This window comes from Phyllobates terribilis, unplaced genomic scaffold (genome assembly GCF_046119375.1).
Source record: "Phyllobates terribilis strain yellow unplaced genomic scaffold, ASM4611937v1 Scaffold_11__3_contigs__length_659146591, whole genome shotgun sequence".
Classification (NCBI taxonomy): domain Eukaryota; kingdom Metazoa; phylum Chordata; class Amphibia; order Anura; family Dendrobatidae; genus Phyllobates; species Phyllobates terribilis.
Genome location: NW_027362771.1, coordinates 579,767,687 through 579,784,703, shown reverse-complemented (window position 1 = coordinate 579,784,703; position 17,017 = coordinate 579,767,687).

Below are 17,017 nucleotides of genomic sequence, written 5' to 3'. Positions count from 1 at the left end.
TTCAGAGGTAGATGCAGATAAAAATTATTTTTAATTTGCAACCTGATGGAGGTCAGTATAGATGGACTAATAGACCAAGTCCCACAGACTGCTAGAAGGCCAAATATTTTTTCAGAGCTAAATGCAGAAAAAAATTATATTCAATTTGCAGCCTGATGGAGGTCAGTATAGATGGACTAATAGAATGATGCTATGCCCAAAAGATTTTACTTCACTAGGTGCAGTAAAAAAATTGGTATTCTATACACAGGTGGTATATCTTGCAACACAGACAGGCTACTCCACTGACTAACACACTCTGCAATAGGCCAAAAAGGATTAGCTTTGCTAGATTCAGCCAAATGCTGTGAAAAAAACTTGCACAGCACTGGCACAGACCTGCCTGGCAAAAACTGATAGGAACTGATGTAACCTAGTCCTGAAAAGGACTGCAATTACAATTAGTCTTTACTCCCACAATCTATCTATTTAAGAGCACAGACCTGCCTGATAAAAGTCGTAGGAAATGCTGTAACCTAGTCCTTAAAAGGACTGCAATCACAACTATTCCCTACTCCCAAGCTATCTGTAGATTTGTGCGAAAATTGGCTTGAAATTAACAAGGTATAGCGCACACAGCAACAGCGGTGCCGTCTAACACGCAGCTGCAGCAGTGAGAAAATGGTGGCGACGGGGAAAATGGCTAGGTCTTATAGGGCAAGGACATGTGACATACACTGCCAATGACACATGCCCTTGCTTGTGTGAAAAAAAGCACTTCGCGCCGTGTGTGTGACGCGCCCCCTGGGACATATTCCTTTTTGAGGGGAATACCCGGCACCGGATCAGATGGGGGGTTGTAGTCTCCGAGCGGCTGTGACCCGGCCCGTGCCCAGGGCGTCAAGCTCAGTGTTATGTGGCAGTCCTACAGATGTTATTAAAGTTCTTTTATGTCGACTACGCCACCCGTTGTGATGCGGTCACTGTGGCCGCCGCTACAGCAGGGTCCGCTGAGGCTGATGGTGGATGTGCAGCTTGGTGGGATAACCCCCAACGGGAGGGGTATAGCCTCAGAGGGGACAGGCGCAGAGGATGGGGGTTGTGGTGGTGCGGTGCAGCCGGCAATGAAGACAGACTCGGGTTGTGCAGTTAAGGGTGTTTACTTACTGCTGATGTCACTCCAGCTGCTAGTGACCACCCGAGCCGTGCTGCGTCCACCAGGTCCTGGATCCAGCCAACCCCCAAACAAGTCCAGAGCGTGGCCCTGAGCTCTCCCTCTGTCCTTTCTTCAGCCGTCCCCACCAGGGATTCACCTAGGTCCAGCTCCCTCGGGCCTTCTTTTGGGACACCCTTGGCCCTGGGTTCCCTGACCCTGCATGTGGTGTGCCTTCGGGGTGAATGTGGTGGGTGACCGTGACAGACACTGCCCACGGTCTCCGGTCTCTGGCTGGGGATTGTTTTTGCCCCCACCAGCTTGGGTTCCGGTACCCTCTTGCTGACTCCTCACCCGGTGCTCTAATTTGGGTTCTTGGGTCCCTTCAGTCTTCCCCCTCTGGGTCTTTCTCTTTCTTTCTCCTCTCTCTCTCTCCAGGGCTGCTGTTTCCTTCTCTCTCTCCAACTGACTTGTTCTCAGCGTCTGACCCTGATCTAAGTTGGTGCCCTCCTTATATATCCCTCTATGTGTGAGCTCAGGTGACCAGCACCCAATGAGCTCCTATCACTACCCAGACTGCTCCCCCTATCTGCCCCTACACTACATGGGATGTACCACCCCCCTCCCACTCCAGCCAGGAACAGGCTCGGTTGTACCTGCACATTTCTAAGTGGGAGTACCGTCGGCCTGCTCCTCTGGAATGGGATGTATGTAGTGCATGCAGTCTATCTGAGCTCAGTTCCACACTCCTTCCTTACCCGGGAGTGGAATATCACACCTCTGGGTTGAGGTGCAATACCCCTGTAGCAGCCGAATCCTCAGGGTGCTACATGTGCGCTGCTGATAGGCTGACAGATTGCACCTCCCCACTGTAAATGCGGGAAAGAGAAAAAAAAATGGAGATCTTCATTGTTCCTCCAGAGATCCATCCCCTGCCCCTCCCCCCACCCCGGTGTACACTCAAACTGCGTATTAACATTAATTTTCATCATTACTGAGAAAAAATCCAGTTATGATTTTGGTGCACGAACAGTTATCGAACATAACCTCGAACAGCCGAATTTTTCTCAAATCGTTCGTGTTCGCCGAACGGCTCGAACACCGCCCAAAACAGCTCGAATTTGAGATTGGCGAACAATTCGAGTCGAACAACGCTCATCTCTAGTTAAGAGACCGTGCTTTAAATAATAAAGGAGGGTCTTTTACAAACAAGCATATTACTCTCATAATCTCTCTACAAGTATTAAAATGTGGACACAGAATAAATATTTACATCCAATAACTTACCGGTGACTTACTTACTCATCTGATAGAGAAGTATTCTTTTGTTTTTTCTCCATTTGTTCAGACCTTCTGTTGACATCTTCGAGCCACAACTCATCTTTCTGCACTTATCACAGCGGGCCTGAAAATAACAAGGACACATACATTGTATATATGCATTTGCCTCCGGAATAAAATATATTACATGGAATATGGAATACAAATATTCAACACACTATTAATATACTATTAGCCACAAAGTATTTAAAATTGATAAGCCAGCACTGTGTCCCCATACATATAATTATCCACTTTTCTGCTATCTAATGAATCTAAATTAATAAGCCACTGTAATTCTACCTCCAAATTCATAACAAATCTCTTTCCTGTGTCCTGTCTCCTACTCCTCAATTCATTGCAAGTGCCTGTATTGCATCCTCTCTCCCACTTCTCAATTCATTATAAGTAGTGATGAGCAAGCTGCTTGCCACTGCTCGGTACTCGCCCGGGCATAACTGTGGTCGACAAGCTCGGTACTCGGCGAGTATTTCCGGTTGCTCGGCGGGATCTCGGGTCCCTCCCTGCATATTCGGGGCTCTTTAGAGAGCCAATGAACATGTAGGGAATGCCTGCCACACACTGTAATGCCGCAGCCATGTTGGTTGTGGCATTACAGTGATTGGCTGGCCGCACAGTGTCATCAGGTCTATATCAGACCTGGCGCCGCCATGCTCGTCACAGTCACTCCAGAATCAGACAGTGTAGGGAGAGGTGCTGAGTCAGGGAGAGATTTGCTTGTTTATTAGTTAGTGTAGGTATACCACAACATCTATATATATCCATCTGAACTAACAGTCCTTCTGAGGACTAATCCATCTGATTATTTTCAGTGGTGAAGTTGATAGCAGGAGTTAGGCAGGCAGGCAGTGTATGTGGCAGACTGCAGTGCATACAGCAAAAGGGTCAATCGAACGTCCTGTTAGTCTAGGTATTCCGCAACATATATACAGTACAGACAAAAAGTTTGGACACACCTTCTCATTTAAAGATTTTTCTGTATTTTCATGATTATGAAAATTGTACATTCACACTGAAGGCATCAAAACTATGAATTAACACATGTGGAATTATATACTTAACAAAAAAGTGTGAAACAACTGAAAATATGTCTTATATTCTAGGTTCTTCAAAGTAGCCACCTTTTGCTTTGATGACTGCTTTGCACACTCTTGGCATTCTCTTGATGAGCTTCAAGAGGTAGTCACCGGAAATGGTCTTCCAACAATCTTGAAGGAGTTCCCAGAGATACTTAGCACTTGTTGGCCCTTTTGCCTTCACTTTGTGGTCCAGCTCACCCCAACCCATCTTGATTGGGTTTGGGTCTGGTGACTGTGGAGGCCAGGTCATCTGGCGTAGCACCCCATCACTCTCCTTCTTGGTCAAATAGCCCTTACACAGCCTGGAGGTGTGTTTGGGGTCATTGTCCTGTTGAAAAATAAATGATGGTCCAACTAAACGCAAACCGGATGGAATAGCAAGCCGCTGCAAGATGCTGTGGTAGCCATACTGGTTCAGTATGCCTTCAATTTTGAATAAATCCCCAACAGTGTCACCAGCAAAGCACCCCCATACCATCACACCTCCTCCTCCATGCTTCACAGTGGGAACAAGGCATGTAGAGTCCATCCGTTCACCTTTTCTGCGTCGCACAGAGACACGGTGGTTGGAACCAAAGATCTCAAATTTGGACTCATCAGACCAAAGAACAGATTTCCACTGGTCTAATGTCCATTCCTTGTGTTCTTTAGCCCAAACAAGTCTTTTCTGCATGCTGCCTGTCCTTAGCAGTGGTTTCCTAGCAGCTATTTTACCATGAAGGCCTGCTGCACAAAGTCTCCTCTTAACAGTTGTTGAAGAGATGTGTCTGCTGCTAGAACTCTGTGTGGCATTGACCTAGTCTCTAATCTGAGCTGCTGTTAACCTGCGATTTCTGAGGCTGGTGACTCGGATAAACTTATCCTCAGAAGCAGAGGTGACTCTTGGTCTTCCTTTCCTGGGGCGGTCCTCATGTGAGCCAGTTTCTTTGTTGCGCTTGATGGTCTTTGCAACTGCACTTGGGGACAATTTCAAAGTTTTCCCAATTTTTCGGACTGACTGACCTTCATTTCTTAAAGTAATGATGGCCACTAGTTTTTCTTTACTTAGCTGCTTTTTTCTTGCCATAATACAAATTCTAACAGTCTATTCAGTAGGACTATCAGCTGTGTATCCACCTGACTTCTGCACAACACAACTGATGGTCCCAACCCCATTTATAAGGCAAGAAATCCCACTTATCAAACCTGACAGGGCACACCTGTGAAGTGAAAACCATTTCCGGTGACTACCTCTTGAAGCTCATCAAGAGAATACCAAGAGTGTGCAAAGCAGTCATCAAAGCAAAAGGTGGCTACTTTGAAGAACCTAGAATATAAGACATATTTTCAGTTGTTTCACACTTTTTTGTTAAGTATATAATTCCACATGTGTTAATTCATAGTTTTGATGCCTTCAGTGTGAATGTACAATTTACATAGTCATGAAAATACAGAAAAATCTTTAAATGAGAAGGTGTGTCCAAACTTTTGGTCTGTACTGTATTTATATATATATATATATATATATATATATATATATATATATATATATATATGTATCAGAGCTAGGCAGGCAGTGTATGTGGCAGACTGCAGTGTATAATACAGCACAAGAGGGTCCATTCCTGTTCTGTCTGCTGCTGCTGTTACAAATATTTCTAGAAAAAGCCACGGGTATCAGGGGCCAGGGATAATTATTTTTTTTATCTTAATCCTGATTATTTGCTTAAAAAGCAATCCAGAGAACACCGTTTTTCTGCTCCATTTGCTTGTTGACACTACGGAATACAGCCATATTCCATATTACAGCGATAAAAATCCAGAAATTTGTAGTGAACGTGGAAAACATTGGACTCCATTTAAATTTTGTTACAGTGTGTTAGTGAAGTTATTGACACAAGGTTACTGTGAAAAATAGTAACCTAGAGGCCAGCTATTTAAAACTGTGGTTTTCCGTCACATGTATCACATATAAGTTCTCTCCAAATTCAGCCATTTCTCTCCTTCATTTAAATTTTGTTGCAGTGTGTCAGTGAAATTATTGACACGAGGTAGCTGTGAAAAACAGAAACCTACAGGCCAGCTATTTAAAACTGTGGTTTTCCATCACATGTATCACATATCACTGTGGTTCAAATCCAGCCATTTGTAGTGAACGTGGAAAATATTGTCCTCCATTTAAAATTGGCAAGGAGCACGGCAAGGGACGGGGAAGTGGATGTAATGGTGATGGTGCATGCAGAAAAAGAGGACGAGGCTGTGGGCAAGCTGAAATTATGCCACAACAAACACCCACATCTTGTCGCTCGACCTTCCTGTCCCAATTAATAAGGGGACCGCAGAACACCACTATTGAACACAGAGCAGTGTGAAAAAGTTATTGGTTGTTTAGCAGATAATGCTTCCAGTCACTTAGCCACCACCACCACCCTGTCTTCCACACGGTCAAGTCTCATTAGCCGTGAGTCTGGACTGCATATTCCTCACCCTGATCCTCCTTCCTCCCACCATGCTGAGTGCCCGGAGACAACTGATCCCACACTTGGACACTCTGAAGAGCTGTTCACTTTTCCATTTATAGATTCGGGCCTCTCGCCCGGTCCATTTGAAGCAGGGCAAGAGGAGATCGCGTTTAGCGATGCCCAAATATTTGAGCAGCCACGGTCACACGAAGGCAACGGTGGGAAACTGTTACAAGAGGTGGATGATGATGAGACACAATTACCAAAAAGTCAGGAGAAAGATTAGGGTGCAGAAGTGGAAGACGAGGTGGTGGATGATATAGTAACTGACCCAACCTGGCAGGAGGACACAAAGAGCGAGGACAGCAGCACACAGGGGGAGGGAGGCTTAGCACCACAACAGGCAGGAAGAAGCAGTATAGTGGCCGCAGACACAAGGCGGGAAAGCGTTCTTCGTAATGCCAACACGACGGAAGTTGAAAGAACAACTGTTAGGTCTTCCTGAGTCTGGTTGTTTTTTAAAGACTCAGCCGATGACCCCAAAAAGGCGATTTGCACCACCTGCCAGGCCAGCATCAGGAGGGGTAGCAAAACTAGCAGACTGACCACCATTAGCATGATCAGGCACATGGCAGCAAAGCACCTGACTAAATGGGCTGAACCCCAGGGTCCAGCAACAGTATCTGCAGGTGACACCACTGCTTGTTCCGCTGTTGTATGTGCACGCCAATCGCCTGTCCATGGCGCATGCCAAGATGCCTCCCGCCCTGCACCTGTCGTCGAACACTCTCAACTAGCACTGTCAGCAAGTACGTTCATGTCCTTGTCGCAGCGCAGCGTTCAGTTGTCCCTACCCCAGTCCTTGGAACACAAGCGCAAATATGCAGCTAACGCCCCACAGGCCGCGCTACTAAATTCACACATTTCGCCAATGTTTGCACTCGAAATGTTGCCTTTTAGGCTCGTGGAGACGGAAGTTTTCAGCAACCTGGCGGCGGCCATCCCTCGGTACTCGGTCCCCAGCCGCCACTATTTCTCCCAGTGTGCCGTCCCCGCATTTCACAAGCACAACATTAGCCGTGCCCTCAACAATGCAGTTACTGGGAAAGTCCAGCTAACCACAGGCATGTGAACAAATGTTTGTGGGCAGGGATAGTACATCTCGCTAACGGCACACTGAGTTAATGTAGTGGAAGCCGGGACCCAGTCGAACCTTGGGACGGAACACGTCTTCCCGACGCTGAGGATTGCGGGCCCTGGGTCAATCAGGGTTGCCCCCACATTCTACAGCTCCTGCACCTCATATTCCTTCTCCTCCTCTTGAGCCTCCATCTCCGAAATGACCACATCAGTGACAAGCTGAAAGCACTGCAGCACTGCCTCAGCCAAGCAGCAACAGGCTGTGCTGAAGCTAATATGCTTAAGTGACAAACCGCACAATGCTGAAGAGTTGTGGACAGCTTTAAAAGAGCAGGAAGATCTGCGGCTGACACCGCTGAACCTACAGCCAGGCATAGTCGTGGCTGACAATGGCGGAACCTGGTGGTGGCTCTGAGGCGAGGTGAACTCACACACGTACCATGCCTGGCCCATGTGCTTAACCTCGTGATTCAGGGGTTTCTCATAACCTACCCGGATCTGTCAAGTCAGCTTATCAAAGTACGCCGCCTGTGTGCCAATTTTAGAAAGTCAGCTACAGCTTCTGCCACTCTTGTCATGCTTCAGTAGCGTTTGCAGCTTCCAGCTCATCGACTAATCTGCGATGTCCCCATGCTTTGGAACTCTACATTGCAGATGTTGGGAAGGATTTGTGAGCAGAAGAGGGCAGTTGTTGACTACCAGCATCAACAAGGCCGTCAGTATTCAGTATTCAGGTCAGACTCCACACATAAAACCTCAGGAGTGGACATGGACGTCAGACATATGTACCATCCTCCAAAACTTTGAGGAATCCACCAAGATGGTGAGCGGCTTCTCTGTCTTCTGCTCTCAATTAAAGAGGATGCATTGCAGGCGGAGCATGATGAGATGGAGCCATACAGGGTGATAACACACAGTCCAGCCTTATCTCATCCCAACTTGGATTGGGTGTCAATGAGAAAGAGGAGGAGGAAGAACAGGAGCTAGTTTCCTGCGCTATAAACGGTACTACCTGCACAACTGTCATACCATCTGTTCAGCATGGATGGCCTGAGAATAGGGAGGAGGAGGAAGAGGAGGAGGATGAGGAGGAGAGCATCGTCAGTCGTCCTCTTGGTGAGGACACGGAAGTCTTGCCTCTTTGCAGACTGGCACACATGGCTGAGTTTATGTTACGCTGCCTTTCCAGTGACCCTCGAGTTGTCCAAATTTTGGGTGACAGTTATTACTGGTTACTGACACTTCTAGACCCACGTTACAAGGAGAACTTTATGTCTCTTATTCCTTTGCAGGACAGTCCTAATAAAATGGGGCATTACGAGAAGGCCCTTGTTGCGGAATTATTGAAAAAATTCCCAGCTGAAAACGCTGGCGGCAGAGGTCACAGTTTGTTGGACAACCAAGGAGTATAGGCGAGAGAGCCACAAAAGCAATCCAGCAGAGGCAGGGTAACACTGTCAAAGTTCTGGGACAGATTTCTCAGACCCTCCCATCGCACAGGTCCTGAGGCGGGAGGTACTCTCACAAGGAGTGCAAAGTTTCGGAAGATGGTGAGGGAGTACCTTGCCGACCGTACCAACATCCTCCATGATTCCTCTGTGCCTTATAGTTATTGGGTATCCAAGCTGGACACGTGGCATGAACTGGCTATCTATGCCTTGGAGGTCCTGGCCGCTCTGTCGCTAGCGTTTTGTTAGAGGAGGTTTTTAGTGCTGCCGGTGGAATTATAATTATGAAAATGCTGACAGGCTGACTCTTATAAAAATGAACAAGGGCTGGATTTGGCCAGACTTGTCAACACCACGGAATGATAGCAGCGTAAAATAAACTCATATACAGTGTCTTTTTTTGGGAAGGTCTAACTCTCTTCCCATGCACCTCTATCTTCACACCCAGACATGGGTATACGCTTCCTGATCTTGTCTATTTGCTCTTGGCCTCCTCCTTCTCCGCATCCTCATCCTCCACCACCATATCACCACCTTATGTACCATATCACCATATCTATGTCTCTTGCAAGGGGCATTGGAATTCATCCAAATATTTGGCAGCCATTGCTTCACTGCATAGGCAAACAGTATGGGAGACCTACTTCCTATTAATGGGAACATTGTTTTTAGGAGGCTCTCTGACCTCTACATCTCTTGCAATGGGCATTGGAGTTCCTCCAAATTTTTGATAACCGTTGCTTCACTGCATAGGCAAACATAATGGGAGACACACTTCCATATAATGGGAACATTGTTTTTAGGAGGGTCTCAGACCTCTACGTCTGTTGCAATGGGCATTGGAGTTCCTCCAAATTTTTGACAGCCGTTGCTTCGCTGCATAGGCAACCACTATGGAAGCCCACTTCCTAATAATGGAAATGTGGTGCCCCTGAGGGTTCGGTCGCCACAGAGGTACTGCACCTCACCCAGAGGTGTGGTGTCTCCCTTTCTCTCAGGTAAGGAGGGAGTGCTGCACGGAACCCCAACACCTACATCCAACACTACACTACCCCAGGCCAGCAGGAGGGGCAAGACGCAATGTAGTTTTCTGCTGAGCCCTGACCCTGGCTGGGGTGGGGGGAACCCAAAGTTAGGGGGAACCAGTAGTGGGTGTGGGTGGAGGAAGTAGTTTATGGGAGCACTCATACAGTAAATATATAAAATAGGGAAGCCATCTTAGGGTGGCAGGCTAGTAGTTGGAGAACAGTCTGGGGGCAGAGTTTCTTTAGGAGCTCTGCTCCATTACAAGGGCCCAGGACTGAGGCCTGGGAGGGGAGTAGGGAGTAGGCTCCATTCTACAGAGGGGATCCTAGGGGGTACGGCGAGTACACCCCGAACCTGCCAAGAGTCAGGAGGATCTAGGCCGCAAGAAGGGGACTGGCCCCTCGCCCAGTCGTGCAGCTTCAGACCTCGGCTGGAAAAACCGGAGGCTTCTGGCTTTTATACCCAGAAGCCAAACTCTCACTTCAATCCAAAAGTAAGGAGGGGGCTGGAGACAGCACAGCTAGGGGGAAGCCACCCATGACCGGGGTTGGCCTGGAGGTTGCACTCCCCCCCGTTTTGAATAAGGCTTTCTTGGGGATTGGATAAGGGGAAGTTGGGGGCGGGTAGTGGGAGAGGTGCATATATAGGGAAAAGTGCCATTCCCTGAAGAGCAGCAGACTGATTCCCAGAGATGGCGTCCATCGAATCCCTGGTGGGCCAACTCAGAAATGTCGCCAGGTCATGGAGAGGGGGATGGCTGGAGGCCCAGCTTTCTGCCTTGCTGAGAGCAGCTGAAAATATGGAGGCGCCGTCCGGAGCTGTGCGAAGGAGCAGGAGGACCCGGCCCCCGGAGAGACTGTCACCGGAGGGATCAACGCGCAACAGGCGCAGGCTCCGGAGCCCCTCCGGGGAACCCTGCGGGAGGAGAGCAAGACGGTGCGGTCCCTGCCCGTCGCTCTCGCCCCGGCAGGAATCCATCTAGCCGGCCTGTTGGCGCTGCACGACGAAGAGCACGGCCTGCACCGGAAGTCAGGGTCACATCGGAAATGACGTCCGCACCGGAAGTGACGTCCGCACCGAATGTGCGCCCCCCCGGGAACAGCGTCGCTGGAGCCAGGATTCCGGGCCCCGGCCGAGCGGCGATCACGCACCGCAGCTGGGCCGCACAGGCCAGCTGCTACGAGCGGTGGGGGGCAGAACGAGGAGAGAGGGCCCAGGAGGATCGGGGGAAGAGAGCAAAAAACGGCAGGCGCCACTGGCGATGCTCCTGTCGGGGCGCCTGCTGGGAGGACCACGACGACAACAGGGAGACAAGCATCTGGGGGCAGGCAGCAGTCCAGGGATCCGCTGCTGCCTGGCTCACATGGAAGATGTGGAAGGGAGGGAGCTGCGGGCAGCGTCCGTTCTGGAAGCACGGACCAGGCCCGTGTGTCTGGGTCTGGTAGCCGGAGGAGGCCCAGAGCTGCATCCAGGAGCATAAGATGGTCCAGCGGGAGGCGAGCGTCGAGGAGAAGACAGTCTGCAGCATCTGTGAACGTTCAGGTACCCCCCTGGTGACGTGGAGGCCAGGGGCACGGGCCTTGAGTGGCGAACGGACACTGAAGGATCCGATTCCAGCGGTGACCGTGATGGAAGTGGTGACCGTCAGGACTCAGGAAATCCGGCTGGCAGGGACACAGCACCTGCGTGAGTATAATTCTATGTCTCGTTTTGCAAGGCGGGGTAGTGGTCAGTTTGCAGGGCCAGAGGGGAGGAGCTTAGGCGGTCCCGGGGGTGCAGAGGTATCGGGGATTAGGGATATCTTACATAGCATGTCACAGATTTTGCTTAGAATTGAGAGCGGGGCAGCGGGTGGGTCAAGGGGATCCCCCCGTAGGAGCCTGGTTACCAGGCCAGGAGGTGTTGCTGCAACCCAGTTGCGTTACGGTAGGGTCTGCGGCGGGCACTGAGGTAGCGTCTACGGGCGTTTCGGTATCGGTTCAAACGGAAAAGGACAAGGGCGATACGGTAAAGCTGGATGATAGGGCAAAGGGTGAGGTGTATGTGTGCTTCGAGGGGCCACTGGGGGCACATTTAAAAAAAGAGGTAGAGGAGAAAATTTGGCGTGATGAATACGTCAAAATTTTCTCCCTCCTTCCCTTGGAGAAATTTAATTTAGACAAGGCGAGGAAGGATGATAGCAAAAAGGAGGAGGAGGAGAAGCGCAGGTGGCGCTTGATCCCTCAGACTTTTGCAAATTGAATTCAAGCATTTGCTATATTGGCCGGTGTCATTGGGGAAAAGTTTCCAGAAAATTGCTCGGGTTTATTCTGTTACTTAGACGTGATTGGGGAAGCGCATCGTACTTACGGGGGACAAACATGGCTGAGGTACGACGAGCAATTCAGGCAGAGGAAGGCGGTGCGGCCTGAGATTAAGTGGGACCAGAAGGATATTGGCCTCTGGTTAAAAGTGATGGCCCCTGCTAGATACGGGCAGTCCTTTCACGGGAGCGGAGGAAGTGGGAGTCAATTGTCGGGAACGGGTGGAGGTAGTCAGGGAGCACAGGGAGGAAAAGAGAAGTCGGGAATGTGCTGGCAATTTAATGATGGGCAGTGCAAATATTGGAAACGGCTGTAAGTTCAAGCACGTTTGTTCCCATTGCAACGGGAGCTCCCATGGGGCAGCAAAATGCTTCAAAAAAGGAAAAGGAAGGATGTCTGTGGGTACCGGTCAAGGGGGTGACTCCAGTGAATCTGCTAGGGATGGTCCCCTTTCTAAGTAGATATCCTGATCAATCGAAGGCCAGGATTATTAATGATGGTTTTTTGGAAGGTTTCAGGATCCCGCCTCCTGGCCATACGGTTCCTTTCTCTGTTAAGAATTTGAGGTCTGCTTTGTTGCATCCAGAGGTTGTCGGTGTTAAGTTGGCGAAGGAGGTGGAGTTAGGTCGTATGGCGGGGCCTTTTGATAGTCTACCGGTGGAGGGTGTGATCATTTCTCCTTTGGGGGTGGTGCCTAAGAAGGAGTGGAATAAATTTCGCCTGATCCAGCATTTGTCGTACCCGAAAGATTGTTCGGTTAATAACGGTATAGCGCCGGAATTATGTTCGGTTGAATACACATCATTTGATGCGGCTGTGTCATGGGTTTGTAGGTATGGGCCTGGGTCTTTGGAACAAAGGTTATTATCTGGATAGGTGTTTGCCTCTGGGCTGTTCTATTTCATGTTCCTTGTTTGAAACTTTCAGTACTTTTCTGGAATGGGTGGTCAGGGACGTTGCAGGCGTGCAGTCCATTATCCACTACCTGGATGATTTTTTGTTCATAGGTCCCCCAGATTCGTTTGTCTGTGGTAATTTGTTGGCAGCCATGGTGTGGGTTGCGGAACGTTTTGGGGTCCCTTTAGCCAAAGAAAAAACTGAAGGTCCTTGTACTGTATTGAATTTTTTAGGAATATTGATTGATACGGATCGCATGGAGTGTCGACTGCCCGAGGATAAATTGTTGTTACTCAGGCAGGAGGTCGAGCGAATTGGTAAACTGCGTAAGGTGACATTGAAGGAGCTCCAGTCGCTGCTAGGGAGATTGAACTTTGCTTGTAGGATCATGCCTATGGGCAGAATATTTTGTCGCAGGTTGTCAAGGGCAACTGCGGGAGTGCGGGCATCGCATCACTTTATTCGTTTGAATAGAGAGCACAGAGAGGATTTGTTGGTGTGGAAGCGTTTTTTGGACAATTACAACGGCAGGTCGTTGATTCAGCAGGAGTTTTTGAACAGCTTTGATTGCGAGATTTACATGGACGCGGAGGCGGTGCTGGCTATGGAGCTTTTTGTAAGAGAAAGTGGAGCGTGGGAAAATGGCCCGATTCAAGGAAAGAGAGGGGTCTTGCAAAGAATTTTGCTCTGTTGGAATTATTCCCAATTGTAGTTGCAGTCTCGATTTGGGGTGAGTTCTTTTTGAATCGGAGAGTCAGGTTTCACTGCGATAACATGGGAGTGGTGACGGTGATTAACAGCTTGTCGGCTTCGTCTCCTCCGTTTATTAAGCTGGTCAGGGAACTGGTACTACGGTGTTTGGAGTTGAATGCATGGATTTCGGCAGTACATGTGCCAGGTGTCCAAAATTCTATAGTGGATGCTTTGTCTCGTTTCCAGTGGGAGCGTTTCCGTGCTCTGGCACCGGAGGCAGAGGTCGCAGGAGTGGAATGCCCTTCGCAGTTGTGGCAGCTGATTATGGACGAGCCAGAAGATTGATCCAGGAGTCAGTGGCGAGTTCAACCTGGCAAAGCTGGGTGTCGCATTGGGGGGCAATAGAGAGTGACGAGGATAGGACGTTGGCGGTCTTGTTTTTGATTGGTAAGGCTGCGGACTTAGGGTGGTCGCCATCTAGAATTAGTAAATTTGTTGCTGGCCTCGCATTCGGTTTCAAGTTACAGGGTTTGACTGATGTTACTAAATCCTTTTTGGTCTAGCAGGCACTTAGAGGTTTTCGAAAGGGTAGCAAGAGTGTGGATAAGCGTAGGCCAGTCACGTTTAGTATGTTGGAAAGGTTAGGTCTGGTTTTGGAAAGGATTTGTTGTTCTACTTTTGAGGCGACTCTGTTTAAGTTAGCTTTTTCTTTAGCTTTTTTCGGGGCAATGAGAGAAGGCGAGTTGGTCGCCCCCAGCAGGAATAGAGAGGGAGGTTTATTAGCTGAAGACATGAGTTGCTGGGCCTGGGGTATCGATTTTTGGATTAGATGCTCAAAAACTGATCAATTGGGTAGAGGTAAGCGTGTCGTTTTGGGTAGAGTGGACGGGGCTCTGATGTGTCCAAGAAGGTGCTTGGAGGTTTATTGGCAAGTGTGGTCGGGTAGATCTGGCCCACTGTTACGTCATTGCGACGGGTCATTTCTTTCCCGTTTCCAGTTTATAGCGGTCCTAAAAAAGGGGGTGCAGGAGTTGGGCCTTAGCCCTGGTGTTTATGGTTCGCATTCTTTTAGGATTGGCGCAGCGTCTGAGGCTGATAGGCGCGGTTTTGGGGTGGAGGTAATAAAGCGGATTGGAAGATGGAGTTCGGACTGTTATTTGACTTATGTTCATCGTTAAATACCCAGGACCTTGTTTCATTTGTGAGTTGTTTGGATAGTTGTTGAATATGCTTGTTTATTATTCTTTTAGGTGGTGTTCCCTCGTTAGCTTGGATTTTCGGACATTCGTATGTGCATTGGGGGGCGCTGCGTGCGGACGTAAGGTGTGACGGTAGGCAATTGGGCTTTCCGAGGGTACGAGTGGTTATAAGGTGGCTAGGTTTTAGGGGGATGGTATGGAGCCGGTTTTTGTCAGAATTTCATAAAGCGGCAAGATTGGACAGAACACCGGATATTCTGGTTGTCCATTTGGGGGGGAACGATTTGGGGGCAAGGCCCATGAGAGAGTTGATTCGGGATAACCGTTTCGATTTTTTGAGATTGTGGACTTCGTTCCCGGGGGTTTTGACGGTTTGGTCGGATATAGTGGCCAGGAAAAAATGGCGGGCGGACAGATCTGAAAAAGGTATAGAGCGAGAGTGAAATTAAATAGGGCCGTGTCCAGTTTTGTGTCAAGGAATGGCGGCATAAGTGTTAGGCACTTTGAGCTGGAATCGGGGGTTGGTAATTTTTGGTCGAAGGACGGTGTTAATCTCAATGATATAGGTATGGATCTTTGGGCCCTTGCAATACAGGAAGGGATTGAAAGGGCGTTGGTGGCTTTGGGGTACTCACGAGCCTAAGGTTTCAGGGCTGTTTGTGGTTGGCGGGGGGTGGGGTTCTTGGAGTTGGTACCGAATTGTCGGTGGAAGGAATTGGGAAAAATTCCAGGTCATTTAAATTGAGTGGGGGGGTGATCTGGCAGTCGGTTCTGGGCTCTGGATGGGGTTTTACCTCGGGAGCATTTAGTTGTTTGGTCTTTCACAGAATGTGGAAGTTTTGGTGCCCTTGAGCTGGTGCTGAACAGCTGAGGGTTACATGGCAGTTGATTTTTATAGTTAATTTAAAGCTAGATGTTAGGTGTCAGGCGCTTGCAGGATCAGAAATGGGTTCTGAATCATCAGTGGATTCTGTGGTCTCCCATTCTGGTTCAGCCAGGGCTGTTGCTGCACTGCATCGCCGTCGGTCCCAACGCCTAGCCAATGCACGAGAGGTACAAGTGGTATCTTGTGTATTTGTGCCTAGCAACATGAAGCACAGGTTGCGGAGAGAGACTAGGCCACTGCAGCCTAAGTCTAAAATGCATCGCACTGAGCATGTCCGTGACCTGGCGGATCATGATTGGTGGTTTGGCACCCACCTGACCCGGTGACCTGGCACCGCCTGATTGGTCACGGGTGTCGTCACCAATGGTGCGACAGTGGGGCAGGGCTTAATCTTTAAAAGGCCCGCCCACAAACATGGCGGCGCGCTCAGATCATTTGAGCTAGCTGTTTGTGGTGTGTGCACGCTTACTCCGGGCTCAAAGAGCCATAGCTTTAGCTAGGCAGGTAGAGGCCGGGCTCAAAGAGCCATAGCTTTAGCTAGGCAGGTAGCTTCGCCTCGCTGACTGGCTCTAACCAGGGGGTTCGCCTTACACCCCGAGCCGCCTGTGAGCTAAATAGACCGGGTTTGCTCAGTCCGGTAGCACGCTGGCTGAGTGCTCGAATACCCGGCGGGAATCACCCGCACGCTAGCGCCGTCTCCTATAGCGTAGCGCCTGTACCGTAGACAGGGCTACTGCTCATAGTCCGGTCACACGTCTCCTTGCGGTTCTTGGAGAATAGTGTGAACCGCTTTAGCGCCAATCCCCATAGCGTAGCGCCTGTATCAAAGACAGGGCTACTGCTGTTCCCATGGTCGCACGTCTCCCTGCGGTTCTTGGAGATTGTGCGAACCGTCTTACCCTTCCGTGTGCTTTAACACGAAGGGCTAAGGTTTTGTTAGGTGCGTCGCCGGTCGCTCTCTCCTCCGTGCAGTAAACGGAGATAGAGCGTACCGCTATACCCTGTCCGGTGTGAAGTTAACACGGAAGGGTTATCTTTAGTTGGTTGTCTTCCCTTCTCACCCGGGAAGAGTTCGGCAGCAGTCCTCCAGGCTGAATCGTGGACCCCGGGGTCGGTTGCGTTCCTATTTAATAAAGTGTTTGCAACCGTCCCCCTAACACTAGATCTATTAGCTCCAAGAACCCTCCCTCCATATATTTATATATATATATATTTATTTCATTGTTATTTGGTTTGTTATTTGTTGTTTGTTAATAAATGGCCGCTTTATCCAACAAATAACATGTTGTAGAGTCTTTATTTTAGGGATGGATCATGGGATCCCGGGGTTTGTGGGAAGTGGGAAGACAACAGGGAAACCACATTGGCCGTAACAGGTCAAGGTCAAGCAGGTCTGTGCAACTCCGACGGACAGGGGGGACCTCGCAGCACC